At 50.4% G+C, this 16,238-nt stretch overlaps 1 protein-coding gene across 7 annotated transcripts in view; it reads left to right on the forward strand.

Moving 5' to 3' along the window:
* Positions 1–16,238, forward strand: part of RASGEF1A (RasGEF domain family member 1A) — a 109,409-nt gene that overhangs the window by 39,212 nt on the left and 53,959 nt on the right. The window contains exon 2 of one of the 7 annotated variants that reach the window (XM_011385312.2): positions 15,623–15,827. The exons of the other annotated variants lie outside the window; for them this stretch is intronic. The gene's annotated coding sequence lies outside the window, so the exon portion shown is untranslated. The remainder of the gene's footprint in view (positions 1–15,622; positions 15,828–16,238) is intronic. 7 annotated transcript variants of the gene reach the window in all.

Below are 16,238 nucleotides of genomic sequence, written 5' to 3' on the forward strand. Positions count from 1 at the left end.
TGGGGTGCTCTTGTTACTGAACTTAAGGGGTTTGCTGTTTGGGGTATTTTATCCAAGAACAAAATGTGGTTGTCCTTAGGCAATTTTATTGCAGAAAGTAAAGGAGACAGATTCCCATACAAAGCTCTGGAGGCTTAGCCATTCATTGCTTATATATACTATTTGGTTAATTACACATTGATTTCTTCTTTACAGTTGGTTACACTTATCAAGTTGGATTCCTGGCAAGCTCATCCTGTTTCTAGCTGGGTCTGCATAATACTGTGCTACATTTTAACATTTAGCAAAAATAGCATTTAGTAAGAATAGTCCAGACCTTGAGATCCTTGTCCTATCTAACATCCTGGGAAGGCCAGGGAGAAGTGGGCTGCGCGTGGGCATGTGGATGGGGACTCTGGAAAGGCCACTCTCAGTGACCCATTGCTTTGTACCTTCTTTCTCATCCTCTTCTCTTTCCCTCTCCCCCAGCTCTTCCTTTCCCTGGGATGGAAAGCTATCCTTCTGCTTCCTAAATTTACAAATCCTGGTGTCATATTTATTTTAATAGCATTCAGAAAGTAAAAAGAGTCCAAGTAGAGCATGTTTCCCTTCCATCCCCGATGACTCCTGCCTCCTCTCGGAGCAGGCCCTGTGGTTACCTGTTTCTTAGTACCTTCCTCACATTTCTGGCCCATACACAGGCACTTAGTTCTCGTTAGGCACATGGCAGTAACATGTCACGACTCACGTGCCTTGCTTTGCTTCTCTTATTTCACAGTGCATCCTAGAACCCCTATCTCAGTATGCGTAGAGTGGCCTTGCTGTTTTTAACACCTGTGTGGTCTCCCATTGATGATTTTCTATAACTCTTTCATCCAGGTCCTGGAAGGTGGACATTCAGGCTGTGTCTACTCTCCTTTTATAAGCAGTGCTGCAGTGAGCATCCTTGCATATGTATCATTTTACAAATGCGTGAGCATATTTGTAGAATAAATCCCTAGGAATAGAATCTCAGGGTGAAATGGAGGTGCATTTGTAATTTTGATAGATTTTGCCAAACTATCTTCCACAGCCATGTTAATTTATGCTCCTACTGGTGAAGTATGTGAGCACCTTTCTTTTCCCCCTTGTCTTTGCCAATTTGATAGATGAGAAATGGTATCTCATTGCAATTTTATTAGCATTTTTCTTACTATAAATGAGATCTAGCATATTTTCATATGTGTAAGGTCAACCTGTGTTTTCTGTGAACTGATATTTGTATAAATACTGTTTCTGTTGGGTTGATGGTATTTTTCTTATTGATTCATAGAAGCTCTCTATATAGTCAGGAAACTGACACTTTGGAGTATGAGTTGCAAATCTTTTCCATAATTTATTGTATTTTTTGTCTGTTATGATTTTTGCCATGAAGAATTTTTAAAATTTATGTAGCCAGAACCATCATTGAAAAAATAGTTTTGGGGTTTTGTAACATACACATTAGGTTTTAACCCTGTGAAATTACTATTTCTGTAGATCAAAAATGATTGCCACAGTAATTTCCTAGCTTTCGAACTAACAGGCTATTCTACTCTGAAATTATAAAGAAATTCTCCCGTTTGTTCTTCTCATAGGCTTATGGTTTCATTTCTCAAATAAATATTTGATTCATCTGTTAGGACTCCAATTTAATTTTTTTCCAGATGGCCACCCATTTTGTCTGACACTACTTATTAAACAATTATCTTTCCTTCACTGATTTGAAATATCACCTTTATCGTGTACTAAGCTGCCATATGTGTTTAGGGTTATTTCTGAACATTCCTGTTTGCTTTTTTGCTCTGACTGTATATTTATGTGCTGATACCATGTTTTAAATTTAACTGTTATTATGAAAATTTCCAAACACTGAAAAGTAAAGAGAATAGCATAATGAACCCCCATATTTTCATTATCCAGATTCAGCAGTTACTATTTTACCTGCTTGCTTTACTTATTCATTTTTCTTTCTCCCTCCCTCCTTCCATCCTTCCCTTCTTCTTTCTTTTCTTTTACTTTGCTCTTATTCTTTTTCCTTTTGGCTGAAATATTGAAACAAAATCCATGACCACAGTAACTTGCTCCTGTATACTCCAGTGTGGATCTCTAAAACAAGGCCATTTTCAGACAAAACCATGTGGTCATTATCACATTTCACAAAATTGACAGCAATTTTTTGCTTTTATCTAACACCCGGTAAATATTCAGTTTTCCTTAGTCTCAAAAATGCCTTTTTTTAGTTTGGTTTGTAAAATTGGTAACCAAATTAAATTCACATGTGACATCTGGTTTTTATTTTCCTTAAGCCCCTTTAATCTGAAGCAGCCTCTCCTTCCCCCACTAACCTTTCTTTAAGCCATTGACTTGTTGTAGAAACTTGGTTAATTGTCTTTAAAATGTCCTATTTTCGAGACTTGTATGTTTTCTTCCTCATGATGTCATTTAACTAGTTTCTCCACTCCCAATATTTCCTCTAAAATGGAATTTAGCTCAAATAACTTCATTTTATAGGGGTTCATGTTATTTTGGCAAGAGTGCACGTGGTGCTGCCCTCCATTGCATTGTGCCAGGAGTCTACTGTCTACTGTGGTTGTAGTGGGTATGAACATGGGGGATAGACCCTCATTCCCTGGCATCTATTCACCCATCTGTCTGGCGGTTTCAACCACTGATGACCACTGAGTTAAGTATGGCATCAAGGATGTTCTTTCTCATTTTGTCATTCTTTCTAAATGCATCTGTGGAATTCTTCTGTAAAGAATGTTACCTCATCAATCAGGGCTATTTGGTTTTCCGGCAATCATTTCATTAAAAAAAAAAAAAAAGTGCTTAATTCTTTCCTTTGCCAGTGCGTAGCTCCCTCTGATCTCTGTAGTTTGCACTTGTCTCCATAACTTAGTAGCCTCCCCCAACCACACTCCTTTTCATCAAGTTGTGTTTACTATTTTTTTCCAGTCACACTCTATATTTTCTGTAGTATTCCTTTATCTGCTAGGACTTGGCAGGCCTTGTTAAGTGTGCTGGTATTTACTGTGGCTGACCAGTTCCTGATTGTGACATTGTGCTTATGAGGGAAGCTGGCCCAACCTAGTTTTCCCATCAGTCTTGAAATGTTAAGGGGCAACCTTATAGCAGCTGAGGCTTTTTCCTGATCTTGGTGTAGCAGAAATGTCTGCACATTTGGGAGGCTGGTGACAAGTATGTATGGGGTGTGGGAGAAGTGCATCCCAGCCATCTTGTCCTCTTTCTATCCATGAATGTGAGCGATCTGTGCATTAGGGATGAGGATGAGAGGGGAAACTGAAGGCCCCTACAAGCCCACTGTTGATCAAAACCCAAAAAGTATCTCTGCGTGGTTGGGAACATTAGGGAGCATCAGAAAAGTGGAACCTCCATGAGATGGCAGAGTTCACAGCTGAATGAGACAGTGGGCCCAGAGATAGGGGGGAGACAGGGCACATAGAGGGTACAGATAGGAGCTGGGTATTCACAGTGAGGGGCCTAAGGAGGTAGAAATGTGTGACAAAGAAGGGCCTGGGAGCTAGTCTGATGCAGCCCCTCCATGTACAGGTGGAGGCCTGTGGGGCAGGGCGAGGAGGGAGGGTGAGCTGGGAAGGTCCCTGGGCTCTGACCTCCAGCTCAGCACCTGGCCCTATCTGTGCTGACTTTTGAGAATCTGAGCTCTGCCTCTGTTCTGCTGTGCCTCCTTCAGGGTCTGATGAAGTCCGCTGCAGATGAGTTGATGCTGGGGTGGGTCATGGCAGGAAGCAGGGTGTCCCTGACTTCATTGGCCAGAAGAACCCACTAGGGGCAGAATGTATACCCAGAAGCCCTCCTGCCCTTCCTTTGTAGCCTGGCCTTGACCTGTACACTCTATTCCAGTGTAGCGCCTTCCTCACTGTGGGACCACCAACAACAAAGGGTTTACTGGTGCATGAATGAAGGGTTCTAAAGTGTTCAGGTAGCCTGGGTGGTGCCCACCCCAGGCACCCAGCCTCATCTGTTGAATGAGTGAATTGACAGATGCTGCCTCCCCTATGACACTTGTGCTGAGGCTACAAAGGAGGCTAAACCAATGGCTGCCTGGCCTGTTGCATATCCGATTCTACACTGTGGCAGTGGTGAGTCCGGAGGTGTGAGACCAATCACTGGGTCCCAGGAGTGGTCCCTTAGGTGAAGTGTTGAGGAGAGTAGCAGAGAGATGGACAATAGCCCAGAGGCAGGGGATAATGGGTTTCTTGAAGCTTACAGGACGTTCTGTCCTGGTTGATGTAGCAGTGCTGACAAGAGTGCCGCCAGCCAAGGCTTCCTTCTTTGAAGGCTGGGATATTCCCCTCGGCAGTGTGGCCTTCATTTTGAGCCACCTGCTTCCTAGCCCTGCCCAGTGTGGTCTGGGCTCTGGCTGACCTGGACACTGCCTTGGGCTGGGCCAGGTGGGGTAATAGGTTCTGCTTCCTAGGCCCTCACCCAGCTGCGATTTTAGATCAGTGGTTCTCAAAAGTAGGATCCCAGGACCAGCAGCATCAGTACTCCCTGGGATCTTGTTATAAATACAGATTCTCGGGCTCTACACCAGACCTCCTAAATCAGAAACTCTGGGGAATGGAGGCCACAGTGTGTTTTAATAAGCCCTCCAAGGGATTCTGATGCCTGCTGAAGTCTGAAACCAAACAGCCCAGCCCAGGGTTTCAGGCCTGGACAAAAATAAGACACTTCCTCTTGGTTCTGGAACCAAGAAATACAGCCTGCATTTCTGAGCCCATTGAACTCTACTGAGTGTCAAGCCCCCTCCCAGATTCTGATTGCCTGGGTTAGCATAGAACATTCAGTCAAGTTGGAACCTAGACACTCACCACACTTGGGCTAGAGTATGTATCTGACCACCAGCGGTGCTGTGGTACAGGGACCTTTGAGTTCAACATGGAACAGGAACTTTTCTTTCCGTTGTATTTTTTTGGTCCCTGGAGAGCTGCCTAGTTTTATTTGGCCAACTCTTGGCATCAGTCACAGAATTATGGGGCAGAAATCTCCCCCAGACCAGGTGACTGTACCCTTGGGATGGTCCTCAGGGGCTGTGGTCCCACCTTTACCTAAAACCCTCTAGGGGAGGTTGATGGCTGGCCCAGGGTTAGAACAGGGTGGGGAGAGAAGCTCACTTCCCAGATCACACCTACCTGTCACCCCTCATCCCACACTCAGACAATCACTCAGGTGTCACCAAACCCAGTTACTCAGAGCAGAGATGAATCAGATTTCCTGTAATTGGCATTCAAGAACTTGGGAGCTTGTAAGGGCTTCTAGGACACTTGGGGGCTGACATCTCTTGTTGGCATCTCTCTTCCTGCCTGGGGCAAAACAACGTCCAGTTCAGGAACTGCTGCATTAGAGGGAGACTGTACCTGGGGAGACCTTCTTTGAATGGATCGTTTGACAAAGGATCCCTGACTTTGGGTGGGATGAGAGGTGAGGACATCATACTTCAGGAGTGCTTTCATATGAGATCTTTTCATTCTCACAGAGCCCCTAAGATAAGGGCTCTTCTCCAGTTCTACAGAAGCACAAAGTGAACTCAGAGGCTGAGAAACCCAACAAAAATCATACGGCAATAAAGGTTAAAACCAGGACTCAGACCCTATCTGGTTGTCCCCAGAGCCCCAGGCCTTCTCACCAGCAGAACACAAGCTTCAGCCTGCAGAATCAAGTGTATGACCTGGGGGTTTCTTCCCTCCCACCTCCCCCAGAAATACAGGGAGAAATGGTTATCATTAAATAGCGAGTTAAATTGATATCTTTACTGTGGGATTTACTGGACTGTTCATGTGGTTGTGAGGCTTTGAGAAGGTAGCAGAGTGAACAGAATCTCCACAGCCACCTGGGGAGGAGGAACTGAGGCTCCCAAACCCCTAGTGACGGGGGCCCTGAGCGGGGCAGCTGCAAAGTCAGCCATGGGCCTAGGCTCTGGGACTGGTGTTGGAGAGGCTGAGACCCTACCACTAGCATGGTCCTTCTGATCTGCCCATGGGCCAGGCAGCCTGGGCAGGAGGTGCTGGATATGCCTCAGCAGGAAAGGCAGGTTCCATGGTGTGGCCATGGAGACCACAGCCCGATCTCCCCTGGCAGTGGGAAAAGGCTACATCAGGTGGAAGGAGAGAGACCTGGCAAGTGCGGTGTCTTTGTGAGGAGCAGGCAGCCCCCTATGAGGTCCAGGGAGGTCACTGGGGATACTACGAAGGCTCTATCTGCTCACCGGGCCCAGGCTGCAGCTCCTGCCTTTCCCTCACCTGGCCTGGGGCACAGCAGGGGGCCCTTCAAGAGGCAAGTGAGTGGATCCTGGGTAGATCCTTAGACCAGGGAGGGCATGTTTGAGTCAGGTACCCTTGACCCTTCATAGCCCAGGAGAAGAAGTCCCAGGTGCTGCGAAACCACACTTCATTTATTAACCCATGGAGCAGCACTCACTGTTCAGAGAGCTCCTAGCCTGCTGCCCACCAAGCCTTTTCCCTTTGACGCCCCCTCTTGTCACCTGAGGCACCCTCTCCAGTGGTTTTCATTCTACCACAGATGCTGTCTGCCCTCTCTGCCCCTTCCCACCCTTAGCCCCACCCCTCTGGGCCTTTGCTTACCCACTGAGGGTGAAGGCCTCCCCTCCCCACCCCCAGCTTGCTGTATACCTTGACCCTGAGCTCCGCCCTAGGGGCCTGATCCTTGGGATGTTTCAGGTCCCAGGCCTGGACCTAAAGCCCTGGCAAGGCTCCGTGCCTGCTTGGTCCTTAATGAACCCTGACCTAGACTGGGCCCAGCCCTGAGGCTGCCCTGACTTGGACTAGGTGCAGCCTCTGTCTCCGCATTGCCTGTCCCACACCCTGCAGCTGTGCCCCACCCAACCCCAACCTGGCACCAGTCACCACACTCTGGACTGCACCTCCTGACTGCCTTCCTCTCTATAGCTGAGCTGTCTGCCTGCACCTGACCCCTCCCTTGGGAGAACAGAATGCCACAGAATCTAATGGGAGGAAGCTCAAGCCCAGACCAGCAGTGACCTTTGGGGCCTTTTCCTTGAGTCAGAGGAAGAAGAAACAGGAAGCATCCTTAGGGCTCCTGTAGCCCCTTCTTCCTCCCTCAGCCCTGTGCATGGCCAGGGGACCCCAGAGACAAACTGGCAGGCTTGCCCTCCTGCTCTGGAGGTGCTGACAAGGGCTGTGGGCACAAGGGACTCAGTGAGGGCAGCCCAGATGTACTGGGAGTCAGGCACCTGGGGGTGTGGGTAGAGGATGTTATGCTGACAATACACAGGTTTGCTCCCCATGGGGCATGGCAAGCACCCCACCTGTGCGTTCACTCATCCAGTCCTATCGTAACCCAGAGAGGCAAGGCTGCTCCATCCCCATTTTACAGATGAAAAAACCCCAGAAGGTTCCTGGCCAGGAGGTAAAGGCTGGCTCCAGGCTGGGCTGTTGAATGCAGATGAGAAAGAGGTGCTGCAGGGGAGAACGGGCCCAGCCGTGGGCCTCCAGATGGAACTTGCTCCAGGAGCAGCCCCCGGTACCCCATTCAGAGGTGCCTGTGGGAAGGTTACTGAGGGTGGCAGAGGCCTGTTCTTATTCCTCCTTTATGTCTGTCAGGCCCAGAGGCTGGGAGAAAGAAGGGGCATGCCTGGTCAGATGCATTGAGAGGATCCAGATGCATTGAAGGGTTCGAGCAGGTTCTCTTCAGACCAGGGGTTGTCCACTTGAACATCAGGGCCTGTAGCCAGGGTTGTTGGCTTCCATTGTGCTTCCTCTCCGTTATCTGGCTTAGCAGACAGAAGCTCCATCAACGTGTCCCAGGTAAAGGCCTGGGCTCTGGGTGCCCCACTGTGGCTTGAAGCCCTCTGGACACCTCCCATCGGGTCTGGCTTCTGAGTTTGTCCACTGCACCGGATAGAGCTGGCCTGTGAAGCAGCACCCCAAGCAACTTCTCTGCTGCCTTTGCTGAGTGGTGTGAGAAAAGGCCAGATTCCTTTTCTCTTTTTGTCTACACAATGTAGTGAGAGTCACACTCTGGGCCACCAGGTCCAGCCCGGAGCCAAGGTCCACAGCTTGACTAAGCCCAGGACAAGCAACTTGGTAATCCCAGCCTTGGTTTGCTCACTGCAAAGTAGACAGCCAGCCCCAGCTCTCTCTAGGGTGCATGGAGGCTCAGCACACACTGCCCAGCTGGAACAGTTTACAAGTCCCTTAAAGACTGTTTCCCTGAGTCCTCCATGTGGGGTGGTCAGCCAACTTTCCTTTCAGGTAGTGTCCATCGCCCCTTTCAAGGCCTGAGTCCCTTGGCCTGCTTGGTCCTATTGCCTCTTGCTGATGGGGGGCCCTTTGGGCCTTTGATGATTTGTTGGGGCCACCTCAAGGCAGGGCTGGTAGGAGGTACCAGGGATGCCAACACAGGCCTTGGTCAGAGATACCCCAAAGTGCCCTGCTTGGAGGCTTATAGATCTGGCCCCTGCCACATATCTCTCCTGTTTGCCTGCAGTCTGAGTCCCTGACTTACTAGCACTGAGCACCTGTTCAGGCCTGGGCCCTCTTCCCTTTCCCTCATGTCTAAAGCTGGGAGACCACTTTCCCACATGATCTCTTGGTGAGGGTGCAGCTTTGCCACATCCTGCCTTACGCAAGCATCTGCTCCCCTCTAGGTCTGAGATGCTTCCTCCGTAAAAGGAGGTGACCTGTGAACTATGTTCCAGGACAAGGTGATGCTGCACATCGCTGGGGGCCTGTGCACTCTCAGGTCCGCCCTGTCCCTGACACCCCTACCAGCCACGGGGCCCTAGGGCTCCTAGCCCTAGGCCCACACGGGCTCACCCAGCTCTGTCTCTCAGGGTCCAGGTCCAGGAGTGGGTGAGCCCCAGCCCACCTGGCCAGGTGTAGGGAGTGCTGCACAGCAGGCCCGGCTGGTGTGGTCAGGACAGTTAGCAGCTGTGGGTCCTGAGCCAGAGACTGCCTCCACCTCCCACCCAGCATCAGTCTCCAGGTGCCTCTGAGGTGGGAATCTGGGCTTTGGTTTTGACTTTGACCCTGACCAATGTCCTGTGTTCTTGGACAGACTGCTTCATATCTCAGACCTCAGTTTGCATTCCTATAAAATTGGCCAGCAGCACTCCTCACAGGAGTTACTGTGACAAAATAAACGACAAAGTTGTAATGTTTCAATCTCAGAACATTCAGTCCTCAAGGGCACCCTGAACACCCACAAGTGGTGCTGCAGGACTTGGGAGCCTCCGTGAGGAGCAGCCCCTGCTCTTAGGAGCTTATAGTCTTAAGAGAAGATGAGTATGACAGGTCCCATCAGACTCTCTCGTCTTTGGACAAACTGGGCAAAAATTCAGCCTGGAACTGTATCGACACTGGAGTCAGCTGTACCTCCTCAGCCTGCCTGACTGTTCAGGACATCCTGTAGGTATCCAGGCCCAGGGTGATGAGTCAGGCAAGGGTGATGGCAGTAGGTGGGGGCAGGAGAGAGCAAAACTGAGCAGTTAGCCAGCTGAGGAAATGAGGACATCAAAATGAGCCTAAAGTGAATTGGAGGGCAGTGTGGTGAAGGCTGGTGTGGAGCCTATGGCAGGACAGTGACACTGGGAAGGTTTTCCTGCCTCCCTATGTACTTTCCTCAGTGGCATTTCCACCTTAGCCAAGCCAGGGGGCCTGGGCTGGGCTCTACTCTGCTGGGCAATGACCAGGCAATAGCTGAGGGGACTTCCCAGGAGGGGTGCTGGAAACCTCACTGCCTCTTGGTTCCTCTCCAAATGCCTGGAAATGCGGTGGCCTATGCCCAGGAAGAAAGTCCCGAGCTTCCCCGGCTGCGCAGTGTGGCCTGGGCTGCTGGGGTGCAGTATCCTCCCGTGGCACTGGGGGTGGCCCTGGGGCTCAGAGGCTCTCTCTCCTATCTGTATGGGACAGTGCTGCCAGCCACACCACAGGGTCTTGTGTGGTCAGTCCCCAAAGGGGACATGCCAAGTGTCACTCATGTTTTTGCTCATGTGGCATGGAGAATTTGCCTCCTTTGGTCTTTCCCTTTAGCCACAATTTCGTGGTCTCCAGGGAGAAACTGCTTGAAGCTCACCACATAGTGACCTTGAGCTTTAGCAAAATCATTCTGCTCGGTAAACACAGCTTTATAGAGGGGCACTGCTAGAGCACCCGCTGAGCAGGGCCACCTGCTAGACCACCTAACCCCTACCATCCCTTCCTGCAGCACAGGCTCAAGAGACCCAGTGTTGCAATAGTGTGACCTGGGCTCAAAGGTGTCAGTTCCAGGCCCTCTCAGAAGCAGATACTTGTGGGAATAGAGTAGATGTACAAGAGAGGGAGGGAGCTGGAGGGTTGGGCCAGCAATGCTGCGATGAGCCCTGAGATAGAGAGGATAGCATAGGAAAGGACCATGCAAGAACAGTGCAGATTACAGACTACAGCCTGAGAAACTCTGGCCAGGCCCATGGAGCCCACAGGGAAGGTGCCTGTTAGGGAGGTCTGTTCTGGGCAGGAGGGGTATGGAGTGGAGTTGGTCCCATGGCCTTGCTCACGGAAGTGTGGCCATCAGCTTCCAGGTTATTGCAGCGCCCCTCACAGCTATCTTGGTGCTTTTGTCACAGTTGGATACCTGAGAGGGCCCTGAGAGCAATCTCCCTTTGTATACCCTGCCCTCACTGCATCCCCTCCAATTCCTGCGCTTCTCACATTGGATATTTCTATCTAGCAACCTTCATCTTTGGACAGCTGGACTCATGGGGGTGCCTTTCTGGAGGGAGCATGTTCTCTGGGTACATATGCCGACATATGCCAGGCCCTGGCTGCATGTTTGCTTCAGTCCTCGCAGCATCCTTGCAGGGTAGGGCAGATGATGTCAGACCCAAACCAGTTCCTGGGCATGACAGGGACAGAAAGGCAGAGCTGTCATTTGGGGCATGTGGCCAAAGAGTAACTGCTGGCTGTGGGCAGCTTCCAGAGCCATGTCCAGATGGACTTGTGACATGGATCCCAGGAGATGTGCAAGACTCCTTTCTAGGTGCCACTTCGGCCACTCCCCTGGTGCTCTGAAGCAGAGCTGGTTACCAGGCCCCAGGGATCTGCTGCATAGGCAGCTGCCCTAACAAATTACCACAGATAGAGTGGCTTCAATAACAAACTTATATAGTTCCGTGGGTCAGAGGCTAGTGTGATCTCAATGGGCTAAGGTCATGGTGCTGGCTGTTCTTTCTCTCTGGAAGCTCCAGAGGAGGAACGGTTCCTGCTCATCTAGGTGCTGACTGAGGCTTCTTTCCCTGCTGGCTATCAGCTGCGGGCCCCTTGGCTCCTAGAGCGTCTCTAGGCCTCAAACATGGCTCCCTAAGTCAGCAGTGGAGTGTCTGATCCATCTCTCTGCCCTTCCCCGTGGTCGCATCTCTTTCCCTGACCACAGCTGGAAGGCTCCCAATTTTATGGACTCACATGATTAGACTAGGCAGAACTGGGCCAGAGCAGGGCTTCTGTCCTTATCTGGCAGCACCCTGTCCACCTTCACGGTCTGGTCCTAGAGGATCAGGCCAAGGCTGGAGGTAGAATTGCAGGTTCCCATAGGGCTGGATGAAGTTGCTAAACTGAGTGCTGAGGCAACAACCCAGATTTCTGATAGTCCTGATGAGACAGGCTCCCCAGGCACCACATCAAGCAAAGTTCAGTCTACTCTAGGTTTGCAGTGTGAGCCAGACTGTGCTGCATTTCCCCAGCCAAGTTTTGAGGTAAGATGTCATGGCTCTGTGCTCTGGGTTGACACCTTAGTTTTCACAGCTGTCTGCATCCATCACACACACATCTATGTCTCCTGCTCTGTTGCAAATGAGGAATAGTAAATTGATCTATGTGGCTTTTTTTATTCAATATATATGTGGGTGTGTTCCTGCTCCAGCATTTGTGTCTCCTGGGGAGCTCCTGGTAGGCCTCAAATCACAGAACGGTGAGGGGTGGCCTGGGAGGTACAGGCAGGCAGCATGGGGCTGCCTGCACTCCACCGTGGGGAAAGGAGGGGACTGGTGGTGGGCTTCTCAGGGTGGAGGTTGGCTTCTCAGAGTGCTCCATGTTGCTGCTGGCTGCTCCTCACCGCATAATTGGACTAGGGAAGGAAGGGAAAGCAAGTCTCAGAAATGGAATCATAGAATGAGTGAAGCCAGTCCCCAGCCCCAGAGCAGCCTCCTCTCACAGCCCTTCCTGCTGGATTTCTGGGTTCTCAGGGCCTTCCCAGTCCTTCCCTTGTGCCCTGGTGTCCATTAGAGGGGTGACCACCACCTTCTGTGCCCCACAGTCATGGAGGTGCCTCCAGAATGCTGGGGTTTGCAATACAGTTTGCACTGCTCTGCATAATGCCCAGGCACTGCTGACTCTTACCCTGCTCCTTGGGTCAGGGGCCCCTCCTCACACCACCTTTTCGATGCTCGGCTGACTTAGTTTCTTCCCAATCTTGCCCCATCCTTCGCGTGGGTAGAGCCTTGTACCTGGAGCACAGCTCACACCCAGGGGTTCTCCAACCTGGCTACACATTAGTATAAATCCCTGGGTCACATCCCCAGGGACTCTGGTTTAGTTAGTTTGGGAGTGGAGCCCAGAAATCTATTTTTAGCAGTCTTGTTGGGTGGGGATGGGGGGCACTTTTTGGGAGTGAATTATGCCAGACAACAGGCAGACACTGGACTATCCTTGGTCTGCTGGGACAATGGTCTTCTTGTGGTTGGTGACAGATGCATGCTGAACTGGGAGTCAGTCTCTGCATCACCCCAGCCAGAATAGTCACAGCTGCTCTGAGTATCCTGTGGTGGGCAACCCCTTTCCCTGCCTTGTAGTTGCCTTCCATAGGCCCGAGACTCTGCCTCATCTCTGTGTGTGCAGTGCCAGGAGGAGGTGCTGGGCTGGGAGTTGCACCTGCCCTTTTGGGTGTGCATCACATCCTACATTTTCTAGAAGAGGAAACTGAGGTTCAGAGAGGTGAAAGTCTTGTGCCAGCTCTCTCAGTGGGGGACACAGCTGAGTCCTCACCAGGCTGCCAGGCCCTACTGCATGCTCTGTGCTTCTGCCTTCAGAGGGCTTTACCTGAAGAGGGCACTGAATAATCCTGCTTTAAAGATCAACTTTAAACATATAAATTGAAACATCTGCAGGAGCACTTTCACTAATTAAAGAACTATCAGACCCTGGAGCCAAAAGCCTCAATTAGCACCACCTGACCTGGCCCTCCATCCCACTTAGGATGTGGTCTCCTGCCCGGATCCCACCCTCCCTCCTAGGAACCCCAGCCCAAGACCCTTGGCCTCAGTTCCTTGGCAGTGGTCCTCACTGAGAATGTTGAGCTCAGATTCCTAGGGATTAAGAGTAAATTGTTCATGCATCTTCTATTTCATTCTAAAATCTGTAACAGTTTGAAGGAAGGCCAAGCCCATGCTGGGAAGAGCCTAATAGCAGAGAAGACAGAACTCCATCCACCTCTGAAACTGGTTCTCAGTCCTGGTCCTTCCTTCCCACTGAGAAGAGGCACTTGCAATCCCCTTCCCCACCCAGCCAGCAGCTCACAGAGGCCACGCTGCAAGGAGCACAGCACATAGCTGCCTGGGGGTGCCCTGTTGGCTCAGCTCAGTTACTCTGAGAGCTTCTTCCAAATTGGAGGCAAAGTGGTGTGTGGCAGGTCTTTTCAAACTTTCTTTAGCAGCGAAGTCCTTCTTCAAGTGACAGAAGCCCAAGGAGTTTGGGAAGGCAGCTGAGTCTGGTGGGGAGACACCGTCATCGGGGAGACTAGCATAGCTGGGAAGTGCCACGGGGAGAAGGCTCCGGATCTTTGCACCCTGGCAGGACGTAAGGGCCAGGGGGACCATGCAGGAAGAGCATTCTGAGCAGAGAGAACACCTGTGCTGGGGCCCTATGCAGGAGGGATCAGAACCACCTGACAACAATGGGGATCCCAGCAAGGTGAGTCTGGGCCTTGCCAGCCAAGTCACTGGGTTTCCTCCTTGAAGCAGGGGGAAGCAACTGAAGTATTTTAAGAAGTTGGGACAGGCAGAAGCCACACACATGATCCCATCTATAGAATGGTTAGCAGATGCGGAAGGGCTGCGGGGGCAGGGGGGTGGCGCGTGAATGGACACTTAGACTAGGGTGTTCCAGTGGGGATGGACAGACAGACGTGGTCAGACATGGGAAATACAGAGTAGGCCAAACTGCTGGCGTGGGGCTCTGAGGGGTTGGATGTGAGAGGGTTTTTGCAGCTCTTCCAGGCCCTTGTGTCTTATTACATGGATACAACTTCTCAAGTCTCTCTTTTACAATTGCTTCTCATTTTAAAATTTCTTTTGTTGCTTTAAGTATTTGTTTCCTCTGCGGTCAATTCTTCCCTTGCCATTTGGCCTTTTTCTTTCCAGCTGTCCATTCTTCTCTCATGCCTGTTTATGCCTCTTGAACTTGAGTCTGTATGTACATTTTAAGGAGGGAGTCTGGGGGCCCGGTGAGCGGTCCTTCTGTTATGTACAGACAATATCCCACAGTGTCTCTTCTCCTGTGTGGAATTTCTAGGCAGACAACCAAGATGTGTCAGCACTTTGCTGTAAGGCAGTTTTGGGTGGAGGGGAATGTCCGTCAGCCATACTACCCTTCCCCTCAATGCCAGGACTCAGTGGACTTCAGACAGGGGCACCCGGCTCCACTCTGGAGGTCTGCTTAGAGGACAGCTCTCCATGAGGCGTCTGCCCCTGCCTCCTAGCCTGGTAATGACCAGTCCTTGTCCTGTGGTGGGAGGGCAAGTGAGCCCTCTCTGGGTAGACCTCCACATGGTCTTGTCTGTAAGCACACTTCTTGCCTGAAAGGTGGGGTTTCCTTCTCAGGGGCTCCTCTGTGACTTTGACGATTCACTGCCGCCATCTGCCTTTTGTTTTCCAGAAGTGTGAGTCACCTTGTCCACTGGCGACTCATCCTCTTCCATAACTTTTCCTCCATGCTCTTTTATTTCACGGAGGTTGGGAAGGGTGAAAATCAAATGCAAGTGCTCAGTTCACCATCCTGAACTAGAATTCAGAGGATTTCTTCCTATATAAAGTGCTCTTACAAATCCATAGACTTTGCTTCATTTCCTTAGGACTAAAGCTGTGGCAGCTACCTTGATTTCTCTTTCTCTCAAACCCACATCTGATCAATGAGCAAATCCTATGTCTCTGCCTCAGTAAAGTCCCGAATCTGCCACATCTTGCCCCAGCACTGCTACTTCCGCAGTTCAGCCCACCTTCCTGAGCACATAGATTTCTGCAGGAGCTTTTAACTGGCCTCCTGCTTTTACTTTGCCCCTTGTTCTGTCTCTATAAATCAGCCAGAGTGGTTTAAATTAAAATATGTCATTATCCACTCAAATCTTCCGGTTGGAAGTGAAGAGAGTATGTGGATGGATGGAAGAAGGCAGGGGATACTGCAGACACACACAGACTCTAGGATCTGAAGAGAAGCCCCATACTGGGGTGAATAGTGTCCCCCAAATTCATGTCCACCTTATTTGGAAATAGGGTCTTTGCAGATGTAATCAAGTTAAAACAAGGCCATACTGTATTAGAGTGGCCCTGAAATCTAATGATTGATGTCCTTATAAGGAGAGGGAGATACAGAGACGTGGAAGGAAGAAGATCATGTCACCACGAAGATGGAGACTGACGTATGCATGTATAAGCCAAGGAACGCTGAGCATTGCTGGCAACCACCAGAAGCTAGGAAGAGGCGAGGAAAGATTCTGCCCAAAACCTCAGGGGAATCACGGACCTGCTGACACCTTGATTTCAGACTTCAGCTCCCCAAACTGTGAGAATAAATTTCTGTTATTTGAAGTCACCCAGGTTGTGGTAAGTTGTATGGCAACCCGAGGAAATGAATGCAAGCCCTTATCCTGGCCTGTAAGGCCCAGGAGTGTCTGCCCTCACCTTAGGACCATCACTCCACCTCATAACACTAGCCCTGAATAGGCCTTTTCCTTGAACAGACCACATACATGCTCTTGCCCCAGGGCCTTTGCATATGACCTTCTCAGGGATCTGCATGGAGTACTTCATTCAAGTTTTGGCTGAGAAGTCACCTTACAGAGGGACCTTCCCTGACTAATATAACCAGTAAAGCCCCTGCCTTCCTAATCCATTCTTAGTTGTCACTGCCCGCTCTAGTTCTCTTCATAGCACTTACTGCCAGCTAGTGTATAGTCACTTGTTTAGTATTTGT

This window comes from Pteropus vampyrus, unplaced genomic scaffold (assembly GCF_000151845.1).
Source record: "Pteropus vampyrus isolate Shadow unplaced genomic scaffold, Pvam_2.0 Scaffold681, whole genome shotgun sequence".
Lineage (NCBI taxonomy): Eukaryota > Metazoa > Chordata > Mammalia > Chiroptera > Pteropodidae > Pteropus > Pteropus vampyrus.